Source organism: Ochotona princeps, chromosome 9, assembly GCF_030435755.1.
Source record: "Ochotona princeps isolate mOchPri1 chromosome 9, mOchPri1.hap1, whole genome shotgun sequence".
Taxonomy (NCBI): Eukaryota; Metazoa; Chordata; class Mammalia; order Lagomorpha; family Ochotonidae; genus Ochotona; species Ochotona princeps.
In genome coordinates, this window is record NC_080840.1 from 14612402 (window position 1) to 14619825 (window position 7424).

A 7424-nucleotide genomic window follows, 5' to 3' on the forward strand; every position below is an offset into this window, starting at 1 on the left:
AACCAGATTTTGAAGAGGAGCAGTCAGGACTGAAATAGGCACTCATATGGGAGCTGGCCTTAGAGAAAGCAGCTTAAATTGATGCCCTGCAGTGCCAGTCCCTTTGCCCAGATTTTAGTTAAGTTTTAAGAGTTCTTTATATATGCTAGATATTACTGCTTCACCAGATATATAGTTTGCAAATGTAGTCAATTTTCAATATTCACTGAATCTGTATATGCAAATTTGAAATGTGTGACTGCAAAATGAATACTTATAGAATTTTCTTTATAAAAATGTGTTTATTAAAAGACTCAGTGATAGAGGGAGAGACAGAGATCTTCCATCTGCTCTTTCATTCCCCAAATACAATAGCCAGGGCTGGGTGGGGTCAAGGCCAGAAACACGGAACTTCAAGTTTCCTGTGTGATGAGGGACCCAGGCACTTGAGCCATCATCTGCTGCTTTCCCAGGAACATTAGCAGGGAACCTGGTAAGAAGTGGAGTAGTCAGGACTCAAGCTAGAATTCTGATCATGGAATGCGATTATCTCAAGTTCCCGCTTCACTTACTGTGCCACACCCCCTTCCTGCCATCATCCAAGATTGTCACGTGCACTATGGAGGCAGTACTTATTACATAAATGTCACTGGAGGGGGCGTGCCTGATGCAACGGCTTGGTGGCTAAATCCTCGCCTCACACACAGGGACCCCATATGGATGTTGACTGTGCTGCAGCTGCTCCACTTCCCATCCAGCTCCCTGCTTGTGGCCTGGGAAAGCAGCAAGGATGGCCCAAAGCTTTGGGATCCTGCACCCATGTAGTAGGACAGGAAGAAGTTCCTGGATCCTGGCTTTGGATTGGTGCAGCTCCAGCCATTGCTTGAGTGAAGCAGAGGACAGAAGGTCTTGTTTGTCATCTTTGTCTCTCTTCTCTGTAAATCTGCCTTTCCAATAAAAACAAACTTTTTTTAACCAAAGTCATGGGCCCGGCGCAATAGCCTAGCGGCTAAAGTCCTTGCCTTGGACGTGCCAGGATTCCATATGAGCGCCAGTTCTAATCCTGGCAGCCCCACATCCCATCCAGCTCCCTGCTTGTGGCCTAGGAAAGCAGTCGAGGATGGCCCCAAGGCCTTGGGATCCTGCACCTGCGTGGAAAACCTGGAAGAGGCTCCTAGTTCCTGGCTTCGGATCAGCTCAGCTCTGGCCGTTGCGGTCACTTGGGGAGTGAACCAACAGATGGAAGATCTTCCTTTATCTTTCTTCTCTGTATATCTGCCTTTCCAGTAAAAATAATAAATAAAATCTTTTAAAAAAATGTCATTAAATATATACTTTCTAGTACTGTTGGCCATCAGTTTAATGTTATGAATTCATGTAAAACAATGTTATGTATTGATCTGTTGATGAAAATAAAGTGACCAGACCCAGACTCTTAGATCCTTAACCTGAGAAACCTTTGTTCAACATGCTAATTCAGTGTTTGCAGTTACATTCTAGAACACAATTACTGTGAATAGTGAGAACTGGCTGTATTTTCCCTGTTGTGTGGGTTGTACTTTCAGTTTTGTGATAATATGCTTTGTTGTGCAAAAGTGTTCTGTATTTCTCTATTTTATTGTTTGAGCTTTTGCTATCAAATCTAAGAATCCATGACCAAATCCAAGGTCCGGGTGTATTGCTATATATATTTTTTTAAAGATGTAATTTTTTTTATTGGAAAATCAGGTATACAGAGAGGAGGAGAGACAGAGAGGAAGATGCTCCATCTGTTGATTCATTCCTGGTGAAGGAGCTGAGTGCATCGGTGGACGAGAGAGCTATTCACAGGTCAGGAACACGTGGGTTTGTGACTAAGCCTGGGACACCAAGCGGCAGAGCGAATTCCGCGGTGCTGTCTTTCTGAGCTGCCCCCCTCTGGTTACAAATAACAGAAGAGGGCATCCCTGGCCCCAATACCACCTTTTCCTCTTTCCGTCTATGAGTTACAAGTGATGAATCAAAGCAAATGAAGACTGTTTATATATTCTCTCCCCCATTTCTTCTTTAGTTTTGCTAACACAAGAAGAATTATTTTAAAAACTGCTAGGTTACATTAGGTAAGGATTAATGAAAGCTTTGTGTTACGCCCGGGTTCTTTTGGGATGTAAAAGGCTGTGTATTCTTAAGCAAACAGCGTCATCCTGAAAGTGGATGATGGCCGTGAAGTAGATTAATAAAATCATTTCTCCATTAAGCATCTTCTCATCTGTTCAATTAATCCTGACAGTCTGGCTCCCCTTCTGATTTCATGAAATTGGGGGTTAGCCTATCCACTTAAAAGGGGATTATGTTGTATCTGTAGATTGGATAGTATCAATATCTTAACCAGACCTGTCCATAACCACAGAACGTCATCCATGTGTTTAGGGCTTAATTTCTTTCAACCATGCTTTGTAGTTTGCAGTGTGCAAGTCTTTTGCCTTTTGCAGGAAGTATTTAGTTAGCTGGGTCTAGGACAGGCCAGAGCTGAGCGCTCCATCTGTCTCCCCGATGAGTGGCTTGGAGGCAAGTTCTTGGGCCATCGCCTGCTGCCTCCCAGGGGGCATGTTAGCAGGAAGCAGGGAGCAGGAGTAGGGAGCAGGGCCAGGACTTTAACTCAGAGACTCTGGTATGGGATGCGTCGCAAATGGATTTTTAAACTTAATGTTTGTTTTCTTGAAAGGTAGAATGTCGAGAAGACAGACAAGATCTGCTGGTTCACTCCAGAGCTGGGCCAGATTGAAGCCAAGAGTCAGGAACTGTACCCAGGTCTGAGCCGTAGTCCGCCCTCCCTGGCACATCAACAGGAATGCTAAACCTCAAGCAGAGCAGATAGGACCCTACCCAGGACTCTGATATGGGATTCTGGCATAGAAAACAGTGGTTTAACCCACTATGCCACAGTGCTGGCACTACCCAGTGGTATCTTAATCACTAGGCCGAACACCTGCGCCTTTCACCATGTAGTTAAGTATATTCTTCTGTGTTTTATTATTTTTTTAAAAGATTTATTCATTTTATTACAGCCAGATATACACAGAGGAGGAGAGAGAGAGAGGAAGATCTTCCGTCCGATGATTCACTCCCCAAGTGAGCCGCAACGGGCGGATGCGCGCCCATCCAAAGCCGGGAACCTGGAACCTCTTCTGGGTGCCCCACGCAGGTGCAGTGTCCCAATGCATTGGGCCGTCCTCGACTGCTTTCCCAGGCCACAAGCAGGGAGCTGGATGGGAAGTGGAGCTGCCGGGATTAGAACCGGCGCCCATATAGGATCCCGGGCCGTTCAAGGCGAGGACTTTAGCCGCTAGGCCACGCCGCCGGGCCCAACAGAATTGCTTTCTTAAATTCCTTTTCAAATTATTCATTGCTGATATATATAACTGATTATATATATACAACAAATATATATATATTATATATATATACAAATGATTTTTGTTGTGCTTGTAATCTGCGACTTAGCTGAATTTATTTAATAGCTCTGGTAGCTTTGCTTTTTAAAAAATATATTTTTATTGAAAAGTCAGATATACATAAAGTAGGAAAGACAGAGAGGAAGATCTTCGGTTCATTGATTGACTCCCCAAGCCAGTGCAATGGCCAGAGCTTAGCCGATCCGAAGCCAGAAGCTAGGAGCTCTTCCGGGTCTCCCACTTGGGTGCAGGGTCCCAAGGCCTTGGGCCGTCCTCGACTGCTTTCCCAGGCCATAAGCAGGGAGCTGGATGAGATGTGGGGCTGCCAGGATTAGAACCGGCGCTCATATGGGGTGGGATTCCAGCACATTCAAGGTGAGGACTGTGCTGGGCCCATCTGGAGCTTTCTTGTGAGTTCTTTGGGGTTTTTCTGTCCATTGGATCATGTCACCTGTAAATAGATACCCTTTCTAGTTTGGATGTGTCTGTTTGCCTGCGTCATCGCTTTACATAGACATTTTAGCACCACATTGGAAAAACGAATAGCAGTACACATCTCCCTTCTCCACTGGCTCTGTGTTGTGGTGTTCTAACAGGTGTCTCAAAGGGAAAGCTTAGGGTCTTCTTAGATTTGTGTGTGTGTGTGTGTGTGTGTGTGTGTGTGTGTGTGTGTGAGTTTACATCATGCCCTCAGCATATGCTTGACATTGTAAATTCTTCCATACACACTGCTATTTTTACTCTTCCTAATTTATCAAAGAATTCTCCCCCAATGTTACCTTCCAGGCCTTCGTAACCTATTGTATTGTATGTCTCACTGTATTCATCTACCTCCGGAGTGCACAGGTTGCTTATTCTTTTTGCAGTATTGTTGAGCAGAGCTCATTGATCTTTGATCCAAGTTGGGCAAATCAGAGATGTAACATCTTGTGTCGGTCCTTTAGATAACCGTCAAACAGACATTTAATAATATGTAAATTATTAAATATTTCCATGATCTCTTATGTGAATAAGATGTGTTCTGCTCCCTGTAAAGGACCAGGGTCACACACCAAGAACATGGACAAGTTTATTCCTTTCCCAGTACAACTTAGATTCCGTGGCAGCAAGGATCAGGGCTGTCTGAATTTACTATTGTATCCTGCATTCTGAAAGGAGGGTTTGAATTGGGCCAATTTAATGGCTGAATTGGCTAATCCTCTGCCTGTAAGCATTGGGACCTCATATAGCTGCTGGTTCGTGTCCCAGCTGCTCCGCTTTCCATCTAGCTCCCTGTTTATCACCTGGGAAAGCAGTAGCGGATGGCCCAAACAGCAGCTGACATTGGGTGGCAGTTCCCCATCCCCCGTAATGTGGTGGTTGGGATGCTGCACATGGTTTCTCCTTTTGTATCCCCCATCTCCCTCAAACATGGGAAGAAGAAGAAGAAAATGTGTAAACAAGGGTCTCATCCACTATCCCCTGATCCTTGACCCTTCCCACCCTGATCAATTATGTAAACATCATAAATAATAAAATCTTTAAAAAGTGGGTGTTTTAGGGCAGGCAATTGGTGCAGTGTTAAATACTGCTTGGGATACCTACCTGCATCCGACATTTGAATGACTGCATTCTGACTCTGATTCTGGTTTCCTGGGGTGGGAGGAGGAACAGGTGATGGCTCAAGAACGTAGAATCCATGTGGGAGACCCAGAATGAGTTCCAGGCTCCTGCTTTGGTCTTGGCCCATCCCCAACTTTCGTATTTGGGCAGTGAATTAGTGTGGGAAACCATGCAAAGGTGTAAGGAGACCTGCTCCCCTGTTGGCAAGGCTACAAGGAGTTTCTGGTTGCACCTCTATAATCACCTCATTGCTGCCTCACTCCATTGTGTGGACACTCAATCATTTCTTTGATGTTTCTGGGAATTCTCTTGAGGATGTTGTTTCTCTGCAAATGTGATTTCTGAAACTGCTATAATGCCTGAAACTGATTTTATCAATCATATTTAAAAAGATTTACTTATTTTTATTGCAAAGTCAGATATACAGAGAGGAGACAGGGAGGAAGATCTTCTGTCCAATGATTCACTCCCCAAGTGACCGCAACGGCTGGTGCTGCGCCGATCCGAAGCCAGAAGCCAGTAGCTCTTCCTGGTCTCCCACGCGGGTGCAGGGTCCCAAGGCTTTGGGCCGTCCTCGACTGCTTTCCCAGACCACAAGCAGGGAGCTGGATGGGAAGCAGGGCTGCCATGATTAAAACCGGTGCCCTAATGGGATCCCGGTGTGTGCAAGGTGAGGACTTTAGCGGCTAGGCCACTGCACTGGGCCCTAATCAATCATTTTATGGTAAAAGGGTTTTCAGTAACTTAAGACAATGAGACACAGCTAAAAGCATACAGTAGTACAACTGAGCCCACCCTGTTCCCAAATGTCTTATGTGTACCCACCTTTGTCCTAGAATTTACTCTAAGACACATAATGTTCTCCTTAAGAAATGGCTTGATAATATCTTAGAACCATATGACAATTATGGAGGTACAAAGAGTTTATTTACTGTGCAGCCTCGAACTGCTGCATTACATGGAATGACACATTTTGGCTTCTCACCACGTAAAGCAGAAAGAACATAGGACATCTTCTAAGAGGGAGGTGAGCCCCTGAAATGTGAGGCCACTGAGGAAAATGGTTTGACATTTCTACCTTATATTGGCACTTACATTTAGGGAAAGAAAATAGTTTGGAAAGATGAAAAGAAGTTTCTTGTGAAGGCTTTCCATTCATAGAAAGGTCGAGCTGCCCTGATGCTTCCCATTGCCCTTTAACCAAAGAACAAAAAACAATTGAATCAGCACTAGGTGAAGGTGATGGTAGTCAGTGTATGATTGATTATAAGATTTAATAAGAATCTATGATATGTGCCTTTATAAATGCCTTTCATTTGTAAGCTTTCTTGCTAATTTTGCATGCCTGATTTTTACATAATATTAGTTTAAGTTTAGTAAAAATTGATTTTGGATATAAGGAACTCGCCTATCACTATGTAACCAGATGTGCTGCCAACCGTGACGTTCCTGGCTTCAGCCGGGTGACTGCAGGTTTGAATGAGTAATGGCTTGCTGAGAATGTTTTCTCTAAAGTAAAATGTTTTTTAGAATTGTGTTTGTAATCTTTAACCATGAAGTAAAAACAAAACAATTGGATGTTTGCGCAAAAGCTTGTGATGATTTCTGGTAGCTAAAGGCTGGAGGCTGAACGCCTGGAGCCTGCACACGAAGGGGCTGGACAACGGGACAGCTGGACAGCTGGACAACTGGAGCTGTTTGGATTCCAGGAGTAGTCAGCACAGAGATGGGTTTTGAACCCAAGGGGGAATAAATCAAGTTCCCCTAGGGTGAGATTGTGGAGTAGAAAATTGGGTTGAAAGAAAAAACTTGCGAGACAAATGGTGGTGGAGGCCTGGGGGAGAGAGGCCAGCTGGGTGAACCTCCACGTTGAGTCCCTGGTACGGGACGTGACAGAGCGGTAGTGCTGGCCCGTGCTTAACAACGTCCAGTTTCCAAAGAAAAGCGCCTGAAGGTGTAGGAATGCTAGGAAAGGCCAGTCTTGGAATTCTGGGCTTGGTGTTTCACTCCAACCGGCGTCCCCAGAGAACATTTCTGCGCTTTGGGTTTTGTAAATGCCTGCCTGACCCTGGCCTTTGGTGTTGGTGATGGTGGCACTTCTCCAGACACATAGGGACACCGAGTCATTTCTGGATTTCCTGGTTCTGCGCCCAGTAATAACCGGTCCTGAGCAAGGCACTTAACGTTTTCCAGCCCCAATATTTGCAAAATGCGACTGACTGTGCCTTTCACACAGTTGGTAGAAGACAAAACGTGGAAAAACAGTACTTAACACAATGCAATGAAATTGTCATTGGACGGCTCTGTCCGTTTCCGGGCACACGGAAGTCAAACCCTTAGGCTAGGGTCCTGTCAATTCGTGAGTGGGAATAATCCTGTGCTCAACCTGCACTCCCCAGCCAGCCGCTG